The sequence below is a fragment of the Esox lucius genome, chromosome 11 (assembly GCF_011004845.1).
Source record: "Esox lucius isolate fEsoLuc1 chromosome 11, fEsoLuc1.pri, whole genome shotgun sequence".
NCBI classification, from domain to species: Eukaryota; Metazoa; Chordata; class Actinopteri; order Esociformes; family Esocidae; genus Esox; species Esox lucius.
Genome location: NC_047579.1, coordinates 16,497,846 through 16,524,356, shown reverse-complemented (window position 1 = coordinate 16,524,356; position 26,511 = coordinate 16,497,846). Strand labels below are relative to the sequence as shown.

Below are 26,511 nucleotides of genomic sequence, written 5' to 3'. Positions count from 1 at the left end.
GGGTCCCTCACGGTTCTCTACTTGGTTGATTACTGTTCACTCTCTGCATAAACAGCTGAGATTAGAAAGAGTTACGATGAGATTAGAAAGAGTTATGATGAGATCAGAAAGAGTGAAATTCATCTATACGCTGATGACACTGTCATGTACTCTATTGCTTTGACGGCTGACCAAGCATTATTGCAGCAGGAAACAGATTTTAAGATGCCAATCTGGTCTTAGAAGGATTACGCAAACTATTTTACATACATTTTACCCAGGGGATTTCGTAAAATATATTACGTTCAGTAAAATAATGTTAGAGTCGGAATGGAGAAAAAAACTAAAACAGAAAACCACGTTTTGATCCGGTGACCTTCCCCATCCCAGACAGGTACGCTACCCACTGCTCCAAAGCTAAGGGACAGTAGTCTGTTAAAGGAGGGGAAGAAAGCGGAAGAAGAGAAAAGGAAAAGAGAGGAAACATTTAGAAAAGGGAAGAGAAAATGTAGGAAAATGAAAAGTGGGAGACGCCCTCAACATGTGTTTATTGACTGCCTTATTTATTCAGAATTTAAAAAAAACATGTTTTTCTGTCTTTGTCAGAAATCAAACCAGGGACCTTTGGATCCAGTCACTCTTCTGGCACTGGCAGTCCCTCCTCCAGAAGGAAGAGAGTGATAGGAATAGTGATCTAGTGTTACTCTTATTGATGTGGTGAATTAAAGATCAACTGAGTTTCAATAATGATTATGTTACCATGATCGTGATAGAAGTATGTTTTTATTAGTGTAAAGGTCCCTGGTAGAGAAGTGGAGGCTCCTGAATTAATTAATTTAAAGTTAATGCCCTTTTTTGTACTTCTACCAACATGTTTGCAATGAATGCACTGCTAAACTATAAAGAGCTTACAAGCAAGTATCCAACCGCATTGTGTACACCTGTGTATCCCTGTACACGTGACATGAATATAATAAATCTGACTTGATCCTGATTTTTGACATGTTTGGGTCTCTATGTTTTTTTCATTGTCATTTTGACTGAATAACATGGAATAAGTAAGAGATAAAATGATAGAACAGCAAATAGGTAAAAATGACGAAATATGTTTATTAAAGACCTCACACACACACACACACATCCACCACACAAGATTTTAAATATATTTTTGAGGATACATAGAAACATACACACGAGTGGAGAACGGATTTAACAAACTTTTACAAAATAATTGAAACGGATGACACACTATATGAAATGATATTAAAACTATATTAAAGATATTATTACACGCTATATTACAACTGTATTAAAAATGAGGAACTATATTACAGAGAGATCCTGACACCCATTTCCTCTTAATTTCTTCCAGCCACTGCTCTTTAGAGAGAGTCTCAATGGCTGGGCAATATATTCGCCCCTTGTACTGGCTGTGCCCAGTCTGGGCTGTGTGATGATGCCCACACTTCCTGCAAGTGTTAGCCTCCACTTTTCTCTGGTACTTTCGAGGTGGAGGTGGAGCAGGCTGAGCTGGACAGGCAGGGGTCTGGACAAGGACACGATTGGCTTGGGGGATGGAATATAAAGTGGGGACAGGGGCAGGGCGGGGGTCATTGGGGGCAGGGCGGGGGTGATTGGGGGCAGGGCGGGGGTGATTGGGGGCCAGGTGGGGGTCATTGGGGGCAGGGCAGGGGTCATTGGGGGCAGGGCGGGGGTCATTGGAGGCCAGGGGGGGAGCGATGGGGACAGGATAGGAGGGAGCTCCATGGAGGACAGGGGCTGCCGGAACAATGAATGGAGAAGTTGAAGCCTGGGGGAATAGCTGCCTCTGTGCTTCCAGTCTTGGTCGAACTGCCACTGGTGGTGTGATTACAGTGGTGGACCGTCGCTTTGTCTTTGCCTGCCCTGCAGTGCTCCTGGGCAGGGGATAAACTAATGTCTCTGCCTGGTGTTAAGGTGGAGCAACTGCTGGCCGGACATTGGCCGGGTCTCAAGGCTCAGAAGCCACAGGGAGGAGACCAGGCAGATTAATCCCCTGCAGTAGCATCGCAAGATCCTGCCTTTTGACCCTGCCGTTGTGCCACTGGATGAGGGTGGTCTGGTTCACCTCCACCAGCTGCAGGGTTGTCATCTGCATTATGGCCCCACTGGCCAGAACCAGCTGCCGTATGCTGCGGTAGTCCTGAAAAATGAGAGTCCATCTAGTCAGTGTCCCTTCTTCTCGGGACTGTGGATGGAACAGAGCCTGACAAAGATGGCCTCCACAAGACGGCAGCAGTCTGGCCACTGGGCAGGTGAAGCAGTGGAACTGAGGGAACACCGCTTCAGACTGTCCACACCTGGAGTGAACTCTGCCTTCTTGTTAGGAGACCTGAACCTCCCTGTGGTAAGCCTGTCCTGGTGCCTGGACGCCAACACCACTCTCTGCTTGTCATAGTCCACAAGGTTGCTGACCTATGAGGGAAAGGAAAACAATAATTCATAATATAAAGCATTGAAATGTTTAAATCTAGGCACTCATGTGTTTGTTTACAATCATTTTAAATTACAAATAATGTTAATGACCTGCTGGTTGTTTAGGGTCAGCCTGGTCTGGTTCCTCAGCTCCTCCAAACACTCTGCCAGGCTATCCACACGATCCATGCCTGGCCTGTTGTGCTCATCCATGGCCTGAAATGTGAATGTGACTTTGGTGCCGGATACATATACAGGCTATATCTTTCTATTCTCATGTGGATGTTATTTAGAGCCCGAGCTCCGGTTATATGAGTGGAGCGGAGACCCCTAGACCTGCTGCCCTGCCGTCCCACAAGTTTAATAAACTCAGGAGGGCATTCTCTGGGTCCACGGGTCCTATATAGGGGCAGGCGTGCCCTGATTGGTTGTTGCAACCACTAGGAGCTAAAGCCCCTCTAAGGGGGTCCGCTCCACTCATATAACCGAAGTTACAGCCCAGCATTTGCATACGCAGACGTTGCACCCTGAGTGGGGACGCGTTGCTAAGGAGATGCCGAGTAGTGCAGAAAGGACTGAGGTGATCAGAAATAAACAGGTAGCGAGACGGAGGCGAGAGCCAGTGACTTTATCTGGCATTTGATCTCATCACAGCGAGCGGGAAGAGAAGCCACCACCGTTACATCTGTAACATCAAGTGAACTCTCAGGACGCTCGGTAGCCCGTGAACAGCGGGAGAGACAGGAGCCCGGCATTTGCATACGCAAATGTTTCACTGACGGCGAGTGAATGTAAACAGTCGTGCCGGGCAGAACTCTGAGAGTGAACACCCTCAGGACTGGCAGGCAGCGGAATAAGAGACGCCTCTGAACCTGCTAGCCGGCGCTTATGTCTATTAGAGGTGGCAGGTAGAGAGGGGAGAGTAGTTATACCTATAACTTCCTGATAACTCTCACTACCCTGAACATAGCCAACATTACTCTTACCTTTACACTGCATAGGGAAAGGAATAGAGCGTGCACAAGCAAACACATTAGAAGACCTACAGGCTGTAGGGAGAGAATGAGGGAAAAGCTGCTCATTCTCCACTGCTCATTTCCAATGGGGCAGACAGAGAGACAGACAGAGCGCTCACTGAGTCTCTAATAGCCACCGATGGAGAAAAACTAGGGCATGTAAAAGGGACTTAACAGGCTCAGACACCGCCTGGGTCTGCACAAAAGCACAACTTACGCCAGAGTAACGATTAGCTTGTTTATTGAAATGAAAAGATAGTCGGGCCTTACTCTGCTGATGGAGGAAGAGGCCGGGGCCGTGAGGGCAACGTTGCCACTCGCAGCCCGATACACGCCTATTCAGGACGGTCTGGGTTTCTTAGAAGGCCACGGAGTATCCAGTCTGGGGGCGGGTTGTCTGCGTTGCACGGGAGGAGGAGCAGGAGCTGCGGCAGTAGGAGGAGGAGGCGCCGAGGAAGCAGAAGAGTCGGCAGCAGATACTTGGCGGCGCTGGCTTCGCTTAGCAGAGGAGCCCAGGCGATGAGCAGAGGATTGTGAGGCCGAGTGGGAAGAGCGGCTAGCCAGGGGGAGGTGGCACTTCACCTGTCAGTGGTCATAATGTTATGGCTGATCAGTGTATATATTTATATAGATTATCAGTGTTATTCACTTCACCTGTCAGTGGTCACAATGTTATGGCTGATCGGTGTATATGCTCATGGATCAGGATTTTATTCCTATTATCCCCAAATCAAAACCTTGCTCACCACTGTGACCTCTGTTGGTTCAGTCACTGTCTCACTACTCTCTGGGCCACTCTGTCTCTCTGTTGGTTCAGTCACTGTCTCACTACTCTCTGGGCCACTCTGTCTCTCTGTTGGTTCAGTCACTGTCTCACTACTCTCTGGTCCACTCTGTCTCTCTGTTGGTTCAGTCACTGTCTCACTACTCTCTGGGCCACTCTGTCTCTCTGTTGGTTCAGTCACTGTCTCACTACTCTCTGAGCCACTCTGTCTCTCTGTTGGTTCAGTAAAAGTGACAGGTATGCATGATATGATTTGCAGATGATCATGATATAAAGTGACAGGTGTGCATGGGACTATGGATGGAAGGGAGGAGGGGTTCCTGAATTGAGCTGTCTTACGGCCTGAGGAAAGAAACTGTCCCGTAGCCTGTTAGTTTTGGACGGAGCAACAGTATTGACGCGTGGTCTGATTTGCCGAAAGCAGGACGGGGGAGGGCCTTATATCCATGATTAAATGGACAGTAGACATTGTCAAAAGTTTATGTGTTTTTAAACTTCTGTAGGACTTTTAAAATCACCCGTAACAATAAAGGCAGCTTCCGGGTGTAAACATTCAAGCATAACTTGAAAAAGTTTGTTGAGCGCAGCCACAGCGTTGGCTTGGGGGGGGGGGGGGTTACACAGCTGTTAAAATGACTGATGTAAACTCCCGGGGTGGATAGTAAGGGCCACATTTAATCGTAAGATGCTCCAGATCAGGAGAGCATCCAGAATAGATACAGTCCACATCCAGACACCAAAGATTATTTACCACGAAGCAGACACGACCCCCTCTGCTTTTAATCGACTCTGCTGTTCGATCCTGCCGATGAATGGATAGTCCTTTCGGAACAATGGCCGCTTCTGGGATTGAGGGCTCCAGCCATGTTTCGGTGAAAACCAGAACGTTACAGTTCTTCATGTCCCGCTGGAAAGCTAGCCTGCTCCTAAGTTCGTCCAGCTTGTTATCTAGTGACTGGACGTTCGCTAGGCGTTGTTTTCCAGGTGTTTGCTCAGGTAAGTACAACAAAGGGTATCCCGGGTTGTTCACTGAACTTAATGTTCAGGACGAAAAAGACGATTCCAGTGCAGTTCTGATGTCCAACAGTGATTTTCTGTTATTGGTTAATAACGTGGTTGCGAATGTAACAAAATTACACAACAATAGCAACAACTATAAAACAATAAATCCGCAAAGTTGGTTGGGAGCACAAAAAATGGCAGCCATCCTCAATGGCACCATCTTGAAATCCATGGCCTGTAAGACATCCGGTGCAGTTTTCTTTTTTGTGGTCCTCGATCACAATCCCTAAAATAATTTTAATGAAGGCCTTTATAGCGTTTACAAAAACCAAGCTGAGTCCTCCGTCCAAAACGTCTGAACCTGGACTACAGGTTGGCAGGTCAGGTGGTGGAGTAGGTGACAATGTAATGGGTGAGTAGGTCGGTGGACTGTCTGGGGATGAGGGAAAACGTTAACGTTCCAATCCCTGTCCTGATCATCTTCATCCTTACTAAGACCCATTGACTTAGGACTGTTCGTAGTAGGAAAATAGGTTATTACCATATCCATTATTCTGCAAACTAACTGTAATAAATAGACTGTTTTAGACTAGGCCTGAATTTGTTTTAGGTCTTTTCCCGAGATTTCGAAATGATGATGGGGATACACACCCCAGCAGAGTCCTCTGATATCATAACAGCCATGGTACTTTGAAAGGTGCTTAAACTACTTTTGGTCCCCTCTTTATAGAGGTTTTTAGCTGGAGGTTGTTTAGGCTCTTCGTCATCTACTGTATAATACATCTCTGTGGTTTAACAATGCTCTTCCATTGTTAACTTTGAATGAATAGTTAATTAATTCTCCGAAACATATTGTTATCATCTGGATGTTTTCCAGATGATAACTCACGTTAACAGGTATCCACACACTACAGACACCAGACACCACAGTAAAAAATAGTGATTTTGCATCCATCTGTCAATTTTCTGAATTTGGGATATCTTTCAACTATAATTTCCATACTTTCATAGAATGTACAAATAATTTGAAAATAATTGATATAAATACTTGATTTATATAATTATATCCCATCTCCATCAACTAGACCTAGCAAAGATTTCATTATTGTTAGGATGTTTCATATAGACATTCAATCATTATTTTTAAAACTTTCCATGTTGAATCATACATCTTTCAAAAGCTTGTTTTCCAGAGAATATTGTTAGATAGTCCATACATGTCTACATCTTTTGTAGATGTGGTGTTTTTTTTATTGAAAGATGCATCATTCTTATTGTTGGATTAAAAGTACATTTTAATTACATTAGCTTATCTTTATTGGCCATTTTCTCAAAATGACATGTTTTCAATGTGCCAATCAAGTCTTCAGTGGAAGTACATTCACAATATTCCACACACAGGTTCTTAGGTATTATAGCCAGACTTATACAGAGGCTTATTTAGATCTTGTGTCATTTAGAGTTTTTAAGAGTCATTGTATCTAATAGGCAAAATATGCATCTGTGATACATATGAATATTGTTTTTTAAATTATTTAATGGAATAGCAATATTGGGATGAATTGTTCTGTAAAGATCTGACCATTAGGTGTCTTATCACAATAGAAGTAGGTGTCTTATCATATTGTAATAGTTAAATAAATATCTTGTAATAACCTGTACATAACTTGTAATACAAATATATATTGTATTTCTGAATACTTGCAACTGGTAAAGTTTCAGTCTGATAAGAGTAAAGGAAAAATTTTACAGAAATGTCAACAAAACCTACTGGAAGTGTTGCATTCTTTCTGAAGACCTTGATACACCTTCCCATTTGATCTCCATTTTTGTGTTGCCTCTCATACTTGTCCTCATACTACATGACTTAATACTTTCTAGTCATAGATATGGTACTCCACACCTAATGACTGTCTGTAATAGGAAAATGAAAGGTATTTTCCCGAGATTTCGATAGGATGACAGAGATAAGTCCTCTGATACCATAGCAGCCATGGTACTTTGGATGGTGCTCAACCTACTTTTGGCCTGTCCTTTTGGCTGCATGGTTCCTTTGACAGAGGAATTCAACTTTATCAACAATAATTTGTCATTCCGGCTTCGTCATACATACTCCCTTTATAGATCTTTTTAGCTGGAGGTTCTTTAGGGTTGTCATATTCTATAATACATCTCCGTAGTATAACAACGCTCACTCCCTTTATAGATCTTTTTAGCTGGAGGTTTCTTTAGGCTCGTGGTCTTCTATAATACATCTCTGTAGTATAACAACACTCACTCCCTTTATAGATCTTTTTAGCTGGAGGTTCTTTAGGGTCGTCATCTTTTATAATACATCTCTGTAGTATAACAACACACACTCCCTTTATAGATCTTTTTAGCTGGAGGTTCTTTAGGCTTGTGGTCTTCTATAATACATCTCCGTAGTATAACAACGCTCTTCCATTGTTGACTTTGTATGAATTTCAGGACATACTACATGACGTAATACTTCCCATTCGTGGATATGGTTCTCCACACCTAATGTTGTGTCTGAATATTCAGTTCCCATGGATAAACTACAGCTTCACTTTAGAGGCTGGGTAATCAAACATAAACCCAAGCATATTCCCATCAGGCAAGTCGTGTTGATCCGTCAAAAGCTTAAAGGACGACACTTGAGTTCTATACAGACTGAGAAAGTGCTTCTTTGGTGCGTCAAATATTTCTGGAACATCGTCTTCCACTTTTTTACTGCCTATTTCATAAGTCAGGGCTACCACGGGTGTATCGCTCAGTACCTAAGCCATTATAGTTCTTTGTTATTCACTTGAAGCAAAGATCTTTAAAAAACCCAAAAGCAATTAAAAAGCTAAAGTTCAGCTTTGGCCAAGAAGAAACTCTTCTTTATGACACACACACTCCCTTCCCCACAAGCTCCCAAAACCAGACCCTTTGACCAACCCCTCTCATTTGCAATGTCGAACTGGCCCATACAATCACACAGAGTACACAGTGTACAAAATGAGGTAGAGTCTGAATGAAATACAAATGCAGTACAGAGTCAATATACAGTTAGTGCAAAAGTGATAAGGCAATACCAAGAGTACAAATGTGCCAAGAAGAAACCTAACTCTTATTTATGACACACACACTCCCTTCCCTACGGGCTCCCAAAACCAGACCCTTTGACCAACCCCTCCCTACCTTTAGAGCCCCAAAACCAGACCCCTTTTTTATTGTTCTTTGGATGGCACTTATCCGTGAGACACAATAAACCAAACCATTTGACCAGCCCCTCCCTTCCCATGACCTACCCATCACCCAGTCCCTCTTGACCAGCCCCTCCCTACCCTGAGAGCCCCAAAACCATACCCTTTCTCCCTGAGTGGCCATCACCTTTCACTTACCCATGAGAAGCCCCGCTTGACCAGCCCCTGTTTTGCCCTAAGAAATCCAGACCCCTCTTCCTCCTGTGAGAAAGCTTTAACCCCTGCCTCAGAATATTATCGCTGTAATTGAAAATAATAACTTCTTTATAACTTACCTGTTTGAATAAAGGTAAATAAGAAAGTGAAAGCAAGTCAGAGAGTCACTGAGGGATGATTTCTGCAGACAGAAAAAAAAGGGTACATAAACTACTATTAACAAATTCATTAGTTAACATGAATGAATATTGAACAAAGACATACACAAACGGTTAATAAAGATAACCCCTACTTCATTAATTATTTACAAATGCATTAACTAACAGAGTGTAGTGTCATTTGTACATGTTAAAACCTCATGTCATTATTTAGTGATTATTAATGTGTCATAATTCATCACTTTACCTAAGGGGACACAAAATAATTAATGGTGAAGTATCAATTATTAAGGGTTAATAGCTACCAATGAGTCATTAGTTAGTGATTGTTAGTGTAGGATAATTCATCACTTTCCTTAAGGGGACACAAAATATTTAACTAATGGTGAAGTATCAGTTATTAAGGATTTGAAGCTACCAATGGGTCATTAGTTAGCGATTGTTAAGGTAGGATAATTCATCAATTCTTAAAGGGACACAAAATAATAAACTAATAGTGAGGTATCCTTTATTAATTAATCAAGCTCAATGGTTACTCAGTGGGCCAAAAGAATATGAACTAATGGTGTTAGAATACTAGTGATAGTGTCAGGTTCCTGTGTGTTTGGGGAAACATGATATTTGGTTGGAGTCTGGCTGTTTTTCTTCTGTGCTTGTGTGTGCTTGGTAGGTGCAGGTGGGCGTGGCTGTGCAGGGGTTGGTCCCTTGTTCGGCGCAGCTGCTGTTGATCAGCTCATCAACCACCTGTATAAGAACTTCCTGATCCAGCCAGCCTGCGTCAGATTGTTCTTCGTCCTCTCGTGTTGGATACCTTGGACTCTGCATTGCCTTCTCACCCGCCTGCCACACCACAGCCGAAGACCAACACCTCATGAATCATCCTCCCAGAACTGGGATCGCCTTTTGTAAAGACTCAATCATTAAATCCTTATTTTATTTTTACTTCCGTCATCTGAGCCTGTTTTTGAGTCCGCTATTACAAAACATAACAAAACAATCTGGCCACCATGGACTCAGCAGGTTCAGACATTTTTCGTCAAGCACTCAGCGCTCAGGGAGTGTTAGTAGGAAGCCACGAACAGATACCATGGAGTATTGCATATCCTGGTATTCACCACACCCTCAGCTACAATAATAACACATAAAAACAGACTTTTGAATCACCATTTAGAAAACTCATCTGTTGGAAAGGCAAAAGACATATTTTTCGGGAAAACATTTCTGCCATTCAGGATGATAAAATTTTATTGAAACCCTTATGAAGTTTTGTTTCAATGGTATTCCCTGATAGTTTCATGCCTTTACTGTCATATTACATTGCATTGAGTTGAAACTAATGAATAAAACAAATAATAGAAGGTCAAAAATATAGGCACCCCAAAAAAGTTGGTTCTTGTACCTAGAAATAAAACCTTATAAAATAACTTAGAAATAAAAACTTTTTTTGATTTTTTTCCCAGTGATGATGCCAAACGGCCACCAGATGGCAGCACGAGACCGTTAGATAGTTTCGACTTTATAAAATCAGAAATATTACAACTTTTCCCCAAAAACCCATGAACATCCTCATACTATGTTGACAAAAAAACATTTTCATATCATTTTTATAATACAAACGACATAATAGGGTGCCATTTATCAGAAATAGCGATGTACTCACTTGTAATCTGGATGCGTCACCTGTCTGAGCTGTCTCAGCTGGTTGGTCATTACGCGTGCCTGGTAGAAAGTGTTCCTGGACAGAATAACCTTCCTCGGCCTCTTGATTACGTTCAAATATGTTATAAAACGTTTTGGATGAAAACAAAGAGCTATCTTGCATAAGCGGAACGAAAACTACTAATCGCCATTATTGATCAATGATCGTTGAGATCCTCTATTTTGTTTATCGTCTCTATGGAAGTGACTTCTATGACGTAACATCCTTCCTAGGTTGCAGAGATCATGTTTCCCCTAGAACAAGTATGGTACAAGGGCTATTTGTGATTCGGGCGACAAATAAACATAGGAAGACTTGGCTAATTCAATGCGTAAAGGTGACCGGTTTGGTCCAAATCTACCAGGCGGACTCTATTATCCATATGTATACAAACTATTTTCCAGTCGCTTCGGTAGGATGCCTAGATATTAGCAAAAGCCTGCCGTAAGATCCTGTAGAATTTTTCAGGATAATTATGGAATTGTAGCCTACGCAATGCGCTTTGGTTGGCGACCATTCTGTGGAGTCTGTTTGGCTGTTTATTCCCATAGGGATAAACGTTCCTTTTGTTTATCCACAAACGGATTGCTTCACGAATATGTCTAGATATAATCCCCCAAAAAAACTACATCATAACAGCCTTCTGAGAAACTCATTATACTGTATATATGCAATGAATGCAAAACACACGTGCATCTTTTTGTGGTTTTTATTATCCATAAATACAAGAACTGAAAATCACCATGGGGTTTTGATTCTAACACAAATAACAATAAAAAAAATAGAACTATGCACATTTACTGGGATAAATTGTTTTACCCAAAAATAAATAGGTAAACAGAAAAAGTAATTTGTAGCTGTGCCACAGATGGAAGCAGTTCCTAAATGTTCTGTGAAAAAAAACAAAAAACTATTTAAATGATTCAGTTACCATGAATCAGGTCTTACTCAAAAATAAATGAGCACCCACAAATTGTCTTTTTAGCTGTGCCACAGATGGAAGCAGTTCCTGTCTGCAAGCAAACAGAGTGGCACATCACATTCACCGCATTTCCAGGGAGTGTCTTTCTTTACACCATTTCTCTTGCAGAGCTCACACCTGAGGCGTCCAGCTGTGGCCCTCGAGCTTTGGTCAGTTGTCTCTCTGGTAGGCAAAGGGGTATGTCCGGTTAGTTTTGGTGTGGCAGCAACATCCAATGTCACCCCACACAACTCAGCTGCAAGTTGTTCAACAAACGCCTTATGTGTCAGGGGCCGACTCTGTGCACTCTGGCACAGCTCCTGGTGGAGGATGTAGCTATTGGTAATAGCAATGTCCAGGAAATGGAGGAAGAGGGTCCTGTACCACCTCTTGGTTGTGTGGTGCACTGAGTAGTACTGGATGAGTTGGTCAGACAAGTCAACACCTCCCATGTACTTATTGTACTCTATGATTGGGGTTGGGATTGGAATGTGACTTGTCTCCCTGTGTCCTTCCCTGCTCTTCTGCCTTCTCTGTACTGTGTCACCTGAGTATGCAGGATGAATGGTGGAGCACATTGACACTTCCCTGTTGTCCATCCATTTTGTGAAGAGGAGGTCGCCGTCTCCAATCCACCTCAGGGATCCTCTTGGGGACTTCCTGGTCAGGGCATTGACCTTGGTTTTTGGAGCCTCCTTCCTTCCTTCACGGATGGTCCCACAGGCTCCAAACTTCAAGGACCTGAGGTGTCTGAACAGATGTGGGCTGGTGTAAAAATTGTCACAATACAAGTGGTACCCTGAACCAAGGAATGCTGGCTTCATCAGCCCCACCACAGAGTCAAAGGACAGTCCACAGCCAGTGGCAAACTTGCTCTTCCCAGTGTAGACTGTGAAGTCACAAGTGTACCCATTGCTGGAGTCTGCCAACACAAACAGTTTGAAGCCCCACTTTGTAGGTTTGGCCTTCATGTATTGGGTCATCCCTGTTTTGGCCTTCGTGGCAACCATCCGTTCATCAATGGAGAAGTTCAGCCGGGGCTGGTAGAATGACTTGCATGCTATTTTGATGTCATCCATGAGTGGCCTCACACGGAAGAGTGTGTCATACTCAGGTGTCCCCTTCTTACGGTCGTTGATAACATCCTCAGCAGGGTCACTCATGTGTAAATTCCAGGAGATGACTCGGAAGCTGTCCCTTGGCATCAGTAAGCCTGGAAAAGGGACACTGAACATGTGTTTCTGTCTCCAATAGTCCGCTACAGCAGGCAACTTGAGGATGGCCATGTAAACAACAAGTCCAAGGTACTTGAAAAAATACAGGGGGGTGAGGGGGGTCCACTTGTATTTCTTCCCGCTTTCAATGTTCCTTGCAGCCAATTTATTTGTGTTTTCACACAAAGTTTTGACCACAGAGTCACTAAAGAAGAGCTTGAATAAGCTCAGTGGACTGTCCTGTACTGATGCACCAGGCTGAACCCCAGGTGTCCTGGCCGGGAAGAAGCGGGGGACAATGGGTGGCACATCCTGCTCCTTCTCCGACTTCCACGATTGGGCAGGTGGGACAGCTGGTGTGGGTCCATGTGGTGACTGTGATCTTCCTCGGGTTGACCGTGATCTTCCTCGGGTTGATCGAGGCCTTCGTGGACGGGATCTCCTCGGCTCTGGTGTGGTTGCATGGGTGGCTGGTCATGCAGGAGATGATACTGCAGAGGAGGTGGCAAGCTGTGCAGGAGCTGATACAGGGGCTAGTTGCGGCAGGGGTGCAGTGGGGGTTGTGGGTGGCAGCAATCCAGCAGATGTACTGGGTTGTTCTTCAGTCTCATCAACTTGGCTAGAGGAAGGATAGGTTTAGAAAATTAGCATGGCATTGCTCAATAGCATTTACAATGTGAAAAGAATGTCTAGGAGTGTAGTGTACACTCATTGCAATAACAAAGCCCTATGGTAAATAACACATCCCCCATAGAGACAGAACCTGGTGCTAGTCTAACACCTTTACAATGTGAAAAGAATGGCCAGGAGTGTAATGTACACTCATTGAAATAACAAAGCCCTATGGTAAATGACACATCCCCCATAGAGACAGAACATGTTGGTAGTCTAACCCCTTTGTCTCTATTCACGAGGTGTTACAAGCATGGCTTGCAAAAACATATACCCTACCAAACAACCCTGTGAACTTATCACTAAGTCAGTATGAGTACAAACCTCAATAAAACCTAGAGCAAATCCAATGTTATCCCGGACTGGGTTCCATTACTTATTTTATTCTAGTCTAAGTTCTATATACCAGAACAGTAGGTTACTAACTATAACAACAAATCAAGAACGCCCCTGTATAGAATACGTGTTCTATTTACCAGAACGGTAGCCTACTATGTAACAATAGGCCATGGAAACCAATTTACGCATTATGAAATAATCATGGTGATCCCAACATGACTGAAATCTACTTACATTTCATCCTCCATTCGATCAATTCCATCGATGAAATCTTGTTCCTCGTCTGTAAAAAAGTCATCCGGGCCAGAATCTGCTGCAGCATCTTCATCACTTTCGAAGATCTGTTCCATGACTTGCTGGGCTGTAAACCTTTTTGCCATCTTGCATAAACAAAAGTTTTTGTTGCTGTTCTTTGAAAATGTTCTTTGTTGGAATAAAAGCGAAGCAATTTATCTCTAGATACTCTCTCGACTGATGCGCTGGGTAAGTAGAGGCCACTTGGAATGGGTGCTCGCGCCTTATACCTGAGATTCGCGGGGTATGCTAATTTGAATTGCTATTGAATGCCAGGCGTCAGATGACATAGTACACACACCGTTTGCGACTAGTCAACAAAGATTAGCCTTCTAAACAGCGGATATAACTAGGCTACATTTCATGACGTGCGTAATGGCTCCCATTTTTGGTGCAACTTTGCGGTCGTCTTACGAAGGCTGTGATGAACGCATGAACACAAATCTTATATCAATCGCTTCATTGGAATGTGCAGCACACGGGAAAGGAAACAGCAAGTTAATAGCTATAACCATTCGGATTCTACGATTAGAAATATACAGTGTCCGATTTTCCGCGATATCGCGGATTCCGACCCAGAGGGGTTTTAATTATGGGGCTACTGACGGGTAGGGCAGCTAAGTGGGCTATGGCGTTAAGTGTAAGCAACTCGGGTGTCTGTAACAACTACGTGGAATTCGTTGAGGATATGAGCAAAGTATCTGATCATTAAACTGCCAAGCTCACCAGTCAGAGGAGGGTTACTGGTGAGTCAAGCAGTCAACTCTCCCTCCACAAAGGACCGCATGGAGTTGGAGGCCACCATCATCCGTCCTGAGGGCCCCATTACTCTGCAAGCTCTGGTGGATTCAGGAGCGGATGGCAATTTCATTGATGAGACCCTGGTGAGCACAGCAGGCATCGCTACTGAGACACTGAGGATTCCCAGAGAGGTTAACGCCCTGGATGGACGCCATTTAGCCCGGATAACCCAGATCACTGCTCCAATAACCCTACTGTTGTCAGGCAACCATCGAGAGGTAATACAGCTTCTTGTTATGTCATCACCCAATGTACCTATAGTTCTAGGCCATACATGGTTAAAACTCCATAACCCTCATGTTGACTGGTCTACTTGCAAGATTGCTAGTTGGAGTACATTTTGCATGTCTCAGTGTCTTCGTACGGCCAAAGCACCTCACTGTGAGAGAAGCTTACATCAGTGTAGTCCCCCCGATTTGACTCTTATCCCTCCTGTCTATCAGGATTTATGTGAGGTTTCGTCCTTATGATTGCGCTATTGAACTGTTGCATGGTGCCACATTGCCAGCTAGTCGGTTGTTTAAACTATCCAGGTCTGAGAGAGAAGCTATGGAAAATTACATTTCAGAGTCCCTGGCTGCCGGCCTGATTCGCTGTTCATCTGCTCCGGTGGGAGCTGGATTATTTTTTGTCAAGAAGAAGGATTCCACCCTCCGACCCTGTATCGACTACAGAGGATTAAACAACATCACAGTAAGAAATACATACTCACTACCGCCAATGGATTCTGTGATTGAACCCCTGTGCAACGCTACAGTATTTAGCAAACTGGACCTACGTAACGCTTATCATCTTATCCGCATCAAAGCAGGCGACGAGTGGAAAACCGCTTTCAACACTCCTCTCGGTCACTTCGAGTATCTAGTGATGCCGTTCGGATTAACCAACGCTCCTGCTGTTTTCCAGCCTCTAGTGAATGACGTTCTGCGAGACATGGTTAATCAGTTCATCTATGTGTACCTGGATGATATCCTTATTTTTTCCCAGAACCTGGAGGATCATGTGAGACATGTCAGGCTGGTGTTACAACGTCTACTGGAGAACCAACTGTTCGTTAAGGCCGAGAAATGCGAGTTTCACGTGTCCTCTGTGAAGTTTCTGGGTTTCATCATTCAGCAGGGAGAACTCAAACCGGACGACAGTAAGATAAAGGCGGTAACCGATTGGCCTATACCTACCTCCCGCAAACAGCTCCAGCGGTTTTTAGGTTTTGCCAACTTTTATCGTAGGTTTATCAGGAACTACAGTAAAGTAGCAGCACCTCTCACCAGTCTCACGTCTCCGGCCAAGCCTTTCCTGTGGATTGCTGTGGCAGATGAGGCCTTTTCCAACCTCAAGCGGCTCATCTCATCGGCTCCTGTGTTGGCTCACAGGAGTTCCCCTTCATCGTGGAGGTCGATGCATCCGACTCTGGTGTGGGAGCTGTTCTGTCTCAAAGAAACCAGTCTGAAGGTAAACTACATCCGTGCGCTTTCTTCTCCAGACGACTGTCCCCGACGGAGAGGAATTATGATGGAGACTGAACTGCTGGCTGTGGTAATGGCGCTGCAGGAATGGAGACACTGGCTGGAAGGATCGTTTCATCCGTTTGTGGTATTTACGGATCATAAAAATGTAGCATTCCTAAGAACGGCAAAAAGGTTCAACTCTCGCCAGGCATGTTGGTCTTTGTTTTTAGGCAGGTTTGACTTCACCCTGACCGGGTTCTAAGAATACCAAGCCTGATTCCCTGTCTCGCCAGTTTTTGTGGCAGCGTGCCCAGTCTGTGCTCGTGGCAAAGCCTCCCATCGTCCTCCAGTGGGCCTGCTTCATCCTCTCCCGGTGCCCAGCAGACCCTGGTCGCATATTGCAGTGGACTTTGTGAACGGACTACCTCTTTCGGAGGGTAACACTGTGGTATTGACTGTCATAGATAGCTTTTCCAAGGCTGTTCACTTTATCACTCTGACAAAACTTCCATCAGCTACGGAGACGGCGGACCTCATGATTCAACATATCTTCCGTATTCATGGCATTCCTGTGGATGTGGTGTCTGACAGGGGTCCCCAGTTTTCGTCTGCTGTTTGGAAGGCCTTTTGTGAGTCGTTGGGGGCCTCCGTCAGTCTCTCGTCGGGATACCACCCGCAAAGTAATGGTCAAACGGAACGCGCCAACCAGAGCCTGGAGGCCGCACTTTGGTGTGTTTCGGCCCGCAACCCAGGTGCTTGGTCTTCTCAGCTGCCGTGGGTGGAGTATGCCCACAACTCGCTCCCCAATTCTGCTACAGGTAGGTCGCCGTTCCTTGTGATGTACGGTTATCAACCTCCATTGTTCCCGGAACAGGAGAGAGAGGTGTCCGTTCCTTCAGTGCAGGCCAATATCAGTCGCTGTCGGCGGTTATGGCGGAATACACTGTTGGCATGGAGGTTTGGGTGTCGTCGCGTAATCTTCCGTTGCAAGTGGAATCTCGGAAGCTGGGTCCTCGTTTTGTGGGTCCTTATGTTGTGGACAAAGTTATTAATGCCTCCGCTGTCCGGCTGCGTTTGCCACCTTCCCTGGGGATTCACCCGGTGTTCCATGTTTCCTTGCTGAAGCCTGTCTCTACGTGTGCATTGAGCCCTCCGGCCAACCCCCTTCCACCCACCTGGGTCGTCTGTGGCGGTCCTGTGTTTACCGTGCGGCACATTTTGGATGTGCGTGGTCGTGGTCTGGGTTTCCAGTTCCTGGTAGATTGGGAGGGATATGGTCCTGAGGACCGTTCTTGGGTTCCCCGGAAGTTCATTCTGGATCGGTCTCTCCTTGTGGATTTCTATCGCCTCCATCCGGGTCGTCCTGGGCGGACGCCGGGTGGCGCCCGTTGAGGGGGGGGTTCTGTCAGGTTCCTGTGTGTTTGGGAAAACATGATATTTGGTTGGAGTCTGGCTGTTTTTCTTCTGTGCTTGTGTGTGCTTGGTAGGTGCAGGTGGGCGTGGCTGTGCAGGGGTTGGTCCCTTGTTCGGCGCAGCTGCTGTTGATCAGCTCATCAACCACCTGTATAAGAACTTCCTGATCCAGCCAGCCTGCGTCAGATTGTTCTTCGTCCTCTCGTGTTGGATACCTTGGACTCTGGACTGCCTTCTCACCCGCCTGCCACACCACAGCCGAAGACCAATACCTCATGAATCATCCTCCCAGAACTGGGATCGCCTTTATTTTATTTTTACTTCCGTCGTCTGAGCCTGTTTTTGAGTCCGCTATTACAAAACATAACAGATAGCACATAATCCTCCCTTCAATATATGTAATGTATCCTCATTTCAAACAGTACATGACCTGAAATTCAACCATACATTTTGTGCGCCTCACACCTATTTGAAGACGCAAGTAGCCAGCCTACTTTAGTAATAATGGTTGCCACACTGTAATCATATTAACAAATTGTATTATCTTATACAGTGGGGCAAAAAGTACCTGGTTTGGGGGGCCCGTTGCTGTCCCTGTCCACCTGGTCATACTTCTGACTTCTGGATTTAGCCCAGAGAAATGTATTTATTATTCCAATTGGACTCTTAATATCTCACACGGCACAGCCAGAAGAGGACTGGTCACCCCTCTGAGCCTGGGTCCTCTCTAGGTTTCTTCCTAAAATTCAACCTTCTTAGGGAGTTTTTCCTAGCCACTGGAATCCAACACTAATGTTGTTTGCTCCTTGGGGTTTAAGGCCGGGTGTCTCTGTAAAGCACTTTGTGACAACTGCTGTTGTAAAAAGGGCTTTATAAATACATTTGATTGATGATTGACTTCAACTATGAGAGACAAAATGAGAAGAAAAAAATCCAGAAAATCACATTGTAGGATTCTTTATGAATTTATTGGTAGATTATGGTGGAAAATAAGTATTTGGTCAATAACGTATTGAAATTAAAAGTTAATTTCAATTCTTTGTTATATACCCTTTGTTGGCAATGACAGAGGTCAAACGTTTTCTGTAAGTCTTCACAAGGTTTTCACAAACTGTTGCTGGTATTTTGGCCCATTCCTCCATGCAGATCTCCTCTAGAGCAGTGATGTTTTGGGGCTGTCGCTGGGCAACACAGACTTTCAACTCCCTCCAAAGATTTTCTATGGGGTTGAGATCTGGTGACTAGGCCACTCCAGGACCTTGAAATGCTTCTTAAAAAGCCACTCCTTCGTTGCCGGGGCAGTGTGTTTGGGATCATTGTCATGCTGAAAGACCCAGCCACGTTTCATCTTCAATGCCCTTGCTGATGGAAGGAGGTTTTCACTCAAAATCTCACGATACATGGCCCCATTCATTCTTGCCTTTACACGGATGAGTCGTCCTGGTCCCTTTGCAGAAAAACAGCCCCAAAGCATAATTCTTCCACCCCCATGCTTCACAGTAGGTATGGTGTTCTTTGGATGCAACTCAGCATTCTTTCTCCGCCAAACATGACAAGTTGAGTTTTTAACAAAAAGTTATATTTTGGTTTCATCTGATCATATGACATTCTCCCAATCCTCGTCTGGACCATCCAAATGCTCTCTAACAAACCTCAGACGTGCCTGGACATACTGGCTTAAGCAGGGGGACACGCCTGGCACTGCAGGATTTGAATCCATGGCGGCGTAGTGTGTTACTGATGTTAGCCTTTGTTACTTTGGTCCCAGCTCTCTGCAGGTCATTCACTAGGTCCCCCCCGTGTGGTTCTGGGATTTTTGCTCACCGTTCTTGTGATCATTTTGACCCCACTGGGTGAGATCTTGCGTGGAGCCCCGGATCGAGGGAGATTATCAGTGGTCTTGTATGTCTTCCATTTTCTTATAAATGCTCCCACAGTTGATTTCTTGACTGTTTGAGGTTGTGGACAGGTGTCTTTTATACTGATAACAAGTTCAAACAGGTGCCATTAATACAGGTAACGAATGGAGGACAGAGGAGCCTCTTAATGAAGAAGTTACAGGTCTGTGAGAGCCAGAAATCTTGCTTGTTTGTAGGTGACCAAATACTTATTTTACAGAGGAATTTACCAATAAATTCATAAAAAATTCTACAATGTGATTTTCTGGAATTTTTTTCTCATTTTGTCTCTCATGGGTAAAGTGTACCTATGATGAAAATTACTGGCCTCTCTCATCTTTTTAAGTGGGAGAACTTGCACAATTGGTGGCTGACTAAATACTTTTTTCCCCCACTGTATGTATATTGCCTATTCATGCAAACAAATAGCTACATGAATGCATGTCCTGCATCCACATTAAACAATGATAGTAAAAACTGCAAAAAACAACATGAGTATATGACCTGTGTCAACATGAACAAATGAAACTAAACACTGTTAGTTAATGCATTTGTAAATCATTACTAAATTAAGGGTTATCATTATTAACTGTTTGTTCATGTCATTGGTCATTATTCATTCAAGTTAACTACTTTATTCGTTAATGGTAGTTCATGTACCTTTATTGGAAAGTGTAACCAAATTATCTAAAGACAGCAATCTCAGGAATAGTTCTTTAGGCAATAATATATAGTTGTTTTCTCCACTGCAAAGTGAGTAACCAATATGAGTGTTGACTTAAATACACAGGGATGAACGTTGATTTGTTTACCCCCAATAATACCAGAAAAACATTGTAAGGGGAAAAAATGAATCATACCACTCTGGAGTCTTCTCTTGTGTCTTTTGATGGTATCTGTCTTCCAAAGTATGTTAGAAGGTACTAAACCTAGTTGATTTATATACTCCACATGATGCAAAAAAAGAGATGTGCTTTTCAAATGGTAAAATCAATATGGTATATTTAAAATGCAAATAAGAGCAAAGAAATAAATTTCCAGAGAACTTGCATCAACTAAATTGTCATACAGAAGACAATATTCCCAGTGGCAATTTGAACATGATAATATTGTTAACATTTATACAAGCTCAATCAAAAACATGAAAAACCACTGAAACAACATTACAGTTCACATTGAATACACCATTAAAACCAATGGCAAATATTAGACACACATGCAAACTATTTAACATGGTGCCATGATCAGTTAACTTCACATTTCCTTAGTTCGTATTGCACTACCAAGGACCACTGGATTCAAGCATACACATGTACCCTTAAAAATGTAAAATTAACAAAAACAGAAGAAAACAATGAGCCTTCTCATGAAACCAACAAATTTCAAAGCAGCCTCCTGTGAGCCTCTCCACTAATTGACATTATTCAAATACACAAATCTCTACTGCTCCAGTAGTGATATTTTCCTTCTATAACATAACTATTCATCTCTAACCAAGTTAGGCATTGCTTAGACCAATGGACCGGTTCCAGTGCGTCGCAGAATGCCTGCCATTATGTGGCATATCCCACTTAAAAAAGTCTCATTGAGTGCATTTCTTTCATAGAACCAGAGTTACGCACATAAGTATTTTGCAGTTGGCACACACTGATTGCATTCCATCTTATTCCAGCACATTTGAATCTGGCTTTTGAAAGGGTTGAGCTCAGGTCCATAACTACATGTGAGGTACCCGGGGATTGCACCTCGGTTTAAAATAAATTAAATTATTTATTTCAAAATGGTCATTCCTCCAAATTGTAAAATATTCAAGAGCTATGATTTACATTTATTTCAACTGTAGCTGTATAGTTCTTTGGTTACGCTCATTTTGGAGGTTTTGCATTTGCTTGTTAGGGTTGCAAGCAACCACAACTCCAGATGGGAGCCACTCGATCTTTTGCTGTTAATGTTACATAGCTAACTAACATTAACATCAGCCAAAGAAACCGCCTGCCATTTGATTGTGATTTAGAGCAACCTTAGTGAATAAATGTGTTCTGTTGTTCCAGGTATAAGTGGGAACCTATATTTAATATGTCTGTTCGTTACCAACATTTTTATTTAATAAGTAAACCTTTTGTGTTGTAACTTGTGATGCTAGAATGTGATCTACACTAACCCAATTTTGTTTAAAACAAAATGATTGAGAACATAGACAAATTATTAAGTATGTAAATTAATACATGAATATATGCAAATTATTAGGCTAATGTTGGTGACCAATGGAGGAGTAGTCCTATATCACCTATTACATAGTGTTTTTTCCTCATTTTTATTTTCCAGATTGAATCTAGAAAATAAAGTGGATCCAAATGTGGTAGCTTAAAATACAATACACCAGTGAATACACTATTTAAGAGGAAACCAACCAATGTCTAAAAAACTACAAACTTCAAATCAAGTTGGACTTCTGTGTTGAAAGACATAGAAGTTCAGGAACAGAGAGAGGATTGCAGTACAGATGTGCAGCAGGGGCTAGCTCAATTTGCGGCATCAGCAGCTCGCAGTGCCATTTCCGGTGGCAGGTTGAGATGCCACGGCATCTTCCCCGTTACCAGTGGCATTTCCGGTGGCAGGTTGAGTTAGCAGTGGCATTTTTAGTGGCATGTTGAGATGCCACGGCATCTTCCCCATTAGCAGTGGCATTTCCGGTGGCAGGTTGAGTTAGCAGTGGCATTTTTAGTGGCATGTTGAGTTAGCAGTGGCATTTTTAGTGGCATGTTGAGTTAGCAGTGGCATTTTTAGTGGCATGTTGAGTTAGCAGTGGCATTTTTAGTGGCATGTTGAGTTAGCAGTGGCATTTTTATCTGTGGAAACACAAAGGATTTGATCCTCTCCTCAGAAAACATTACAGCAAACATGTGACTTTATTCAATGACATGAAGGTATGTAGACTGTTCTCTTTTGGTCTTATTTGTGGACACAACTCCTGGTCTTCAATCGCAATCACAATAGTATCTGACTGGAACATACATTGAAGTCACGGATCTTTACAGATATATTCCATATCACAATGAAAATGTTTAGCATATTAACTATTTGTATTTGAAAGACCAAATTTATAAGAACCTTATATAAGGACAACATGACGAAGAAAGCTATAGTAACCGAGCACATTAACTATTTTGATTTTGAAACTAATATCCTGTCATTTTTGGGAAGGAAACCTTTTTAGTCAGATGAATGCTGGTTATACAGGGAAGGATTGACATTACTTTTCAGGCAGAGGAGGGGGAACGGGAGTAATGAATAATTAAAATGTTGCCTTGAAGGTGCAACATTTTACAATTTTCTTTGTTAACCCTTCTTAATATCCCCTGTCAAATTGTTTTCATGCTTTTTACTTACTTAATACCACAGACAGACGAGGTTTATCCAGAGACTGGAAAAAATACTGATAGTACCTGGAACTGTAGTTGAGAAGCAGCTATTCATAACAGAGGTCATTTTGCCAGAGGTAAAATAATGAGGATATGTAATGTTTACAAATAATACAACTACATTTACAGGAAAACTAATTACTGAGTAAGTTATGCCATACAACAAGTGTCACTCGATTTTGGATAATTTGGAGAACATAATTTCCAGAATACATACCACAACAAGAAAAAATAGAATCATGACTTTCTGCTAATAGTTGTTAAAATCCAAACTGAAGTACTTGAGTATGACTATTAATTTTAGTGAGTACATAAATGTACAGTATACAAGACGAAATACTTTAATGGGTTTGAAGCTGATAATTTCTGACATGCTTATTATTAAAAATAATTAAATTTTTTGTTACATGTGTCGTTACCAAGCAGAATCTGTGCTTCTAACCACCACACCTTCAAAGAAAAAGAAAGGGTAGGGTACAGGATGTTCTTTCCGATGTTGGTGTGCAATTCGATATGAAACATCACTTAATGCATTATGCTTGCTGTGGCATATTAGCAGGTGATGTTTTACATAAATCACATTTACAGATTATTTCCTTTTTCCCCAGAGCTGCAAGAAAGGCAGCTGAAGAAACCGAGACCACCGAAGAGGTAAAACCATTTGTCAACTCCTACCCAAAACCATTTCCCACAAAAATGTATTTAACTCAGGACAGTTATCTTGTCAAAATTGGCAATCTGTAATATATTAATAAGTGTGTATGTGTTGCAGTCAGAGAGACAAGTGTTGTCGGTTGCTTGACCATAGAATACAGCATTGCTTACTGTGACAGGAAGCTTTTTTGTTTTGTTTGATGTGTATTGAAGATGCTCTGGATACAGATTAGTTGCATGACCATTTATTATTTTTTTTATTTACATGTACAATTAAGACAATTATGAATATATACTGACATTTATTTTAGAGGGTTTTAGATGGAACCCACAGTGTTAATAAATACAGCATTTGTTGGTACAATTTATTTTAATGTTTCATTCAGATGTACTGTAAATGCTCTATAAGTCTGAAGTCTTGACTTGGGAAAAACATAAATTATCAATAACAGACTTTTTTTACTGCAGGAAAACCTTCTTATCCAACATAGCCTGGCTGCAGCTGACTGGTGCGATAAGGCAACATTCAATGGAGGACTGAAACTCCCTGCTGTCCTTTTTATGGACAGAGAAGAAAGAAAAGAAGCCATCCAGGAGATGGACACCTGGGATGGGGAACTGGATGAGGATTCTCCAGCAGAACTTTTTACATTCGTTTTTGAAAGAAAAAAGGACTACGACAACTTCTGGGAAGAATGTGTTGATAAAAACAATTACAGACTGTTTACAAGATTTGAGGAACAGTGATTGTTAAAATATTTTTATATTGTGTTATATTAAAGAGTTTTGTTCCTAAACACAGCCTAGTAATTCATACCAAGACCTTTGCACATGGTTTTAAATTAGAGTCCTGTGATGCACAGATACGTATAAATATCACCTAGTATAGTAAGCTATAAATGTTGAGGGTTTTAAGTCAATAATTTTGTATAGGTAATCTTTTACAAAATCTTGTTTAATTTACAATCAGAAAGGGACAGCTGCCACAGGGGGCCAGTGGCAATTGCCACCAACATTGGCAGGTGCTTTGCCAAGTGTAAGCCTATAGCCAAAATATTTCTTTCCTTAGCACTGCAACATTACAGACTAATACAAATAAAATATTATAAATAATCAAAGAAACGTTGAAAAAAATGAAGAAATAGGGTCATGGAAATGCTACCAAGTGTAATATTGGCAAATGTTAACAATTCTAAACTATAAGGTATCTCACTAGCAAATGCTACAAACACCAGCAGTTGCAGTCGGATAAGCTCTTTCCTCTACAGTACGACATGCTACTGGTTTGGTTGTGTATGTTGAGCAGTGGGTGATTTCGGACACAGCCCTTGTTTGCCAGCCTTCTACCCCATAATCGGTCTAGTAAATTTGTGGCATCTCAGGCTGCCACCGGCATCTCAACCTGCCACTATAAATGCCACTGCTAACTCAACCTGCCACTATAAATGCCACTGCTAACTCAACCTGCCACTAAAAATGCCACTGCTAACGGGGAAGATGCCGTGGCATCTCAACATGCCACTAAAAATGCCACTGCTAACTCAACATGTCACTAAAAATGCCACTGCTAACTCAACCTGCCACCGGAAATGCCACTGCTAACGGGGAAGATGCCGTGGCATCTCAACCTGCCACCGGAAATGCCACTGCTAACTCAACCTGCCACCGGAAATGCCACTGCTAACTCAACCTGCCACCGGAAATGCCACTGCGAGCTGCCGATGCCGCAAATTGAACTAGCTGTCACTCCAGGTGTGAGAGACAGGGAGAACAATGCCATTCATATTCATTTGTAATTAACATATACTGTACCAACATAGGAATAAGCAACTTATGAGAAAGTGAAACTAAATGCTAAAACCTTTTTAAATATCATGTAGTTACATTTGTAATTAATATGTACCTACCTAGGATTAAAACCTGTTAGTGCTAGCTGCCTGCTAATTTTCTGAGACGTCCCGGTGCCAGGACACCAAACGTTTATGCCACAAAGTGTGCCAATATTTTTTTTTTGTTATCGGCATATTATATATGTGCAGAAAGCTTAGAATCTCGTTAATCTAACTGCAGTACACATTTTAAAGTAGCTATGACGGTGACCAACTCCCATGCAAGTGTTTTAGTATAGTAAACATTCACAAAAATGGCACCAGGGTCACTAGTTTGGTGTCTGATGGTAAATTGTGTACTTACAATGAACCGTCTTCTTCTGATTTCTTATCTTGATGGTCCCAGAGATTTAGCCAAGCATCGTTTTGTTTGATAAATTCTGTTTTTATAATCCAAAACGATTCATGTTCTCCACAGTGTTTTACAACAAAATCCAACTCGGAGCAAAACTAGGTTTTAACAACGCAATAATTGGTATTCCTGAAAATAACAGTCTCTAGCATTTAACCAGACAGACTTCTTGTAACACTTGTCGTGGTGTAGTGTTGGTTAGGAACCAGGCGCAGGTAGTAATCTCGTTTGTGGGTTTAATACTCAACAAACAAACCAAACACGAACGGAAAACAATACTAATGACTGAATGAAATAAAAGTGCGCAACATGCGTCTTAGCAATAAACATTCAAACAGTACATTAAACAACACTCACCGATTAACTAACAAACAGCAACAATGACAGCGACAGCAACAATGATCCACAATGTGGGGAGCAGAGGGGAAACATATATACACATACAAACGAGCTAGATTGGGACCTGGTGTGGAAGATGGGAAACATGTGACAGTCCGGGATGTGTTCGTGAGAATATGGGAACTTGTGGAAATATGGCACGGTGGCGCTGCTGCTCACCGCACCATGACAGTACCCCCCCCCCAAAGGCCCGGCCACCGGACGGGCCAAGACGAACCCCAGCCCAAGGGAGGGGGGGCGGGGCAGCGCAGTACCC

The 26,511-nt window shown here is 42.8% G+C and overlaps 1 protein-coding gene and 2 long non-coding RNA genes across 3 annotated transcripts in view; 1 reads left to right on the top strand and 2 right to left on the bottom strand.

Annotated features, from left to right (window-relative positions):
- LOC105006816 (protein NLRC3-like) overlaps nucleotides 1–26,511 on the bottom strand; it is a 925,414-nt gene that overhangs the window by 266,491 nt on the left and 632,412 nt on the right. The window lies entirely within an intron of this gene.
- Nucleotides 1,742–8,819, bottom strand: LOC114830383. Its single transcript, XR_004576434.1, has 4 exons — nucleotides 8,762–8,819; nucleotides 3,720–4,031; nucleotides 2,545–2,649; nucleotides 1,742–2,433 (listed from the first exon to the last, which is right to left on the bottom strand). It is a non-coding gene; the product is annotated as an uncharacterized LOC114830383 (long non-coding RNA).
- Nucleotides 22,865–23,616, top strand: LOC117595252. Its single transcript, XR_004576433.1, has 3 exons — nucleotides 22,865–23,038; nucleotides 23,388–23,430; nucleotides 23,570–23,616. It is a non-coding gene; the product is annotated as an uncharacterized LOC117595252 (long non-coding RNA).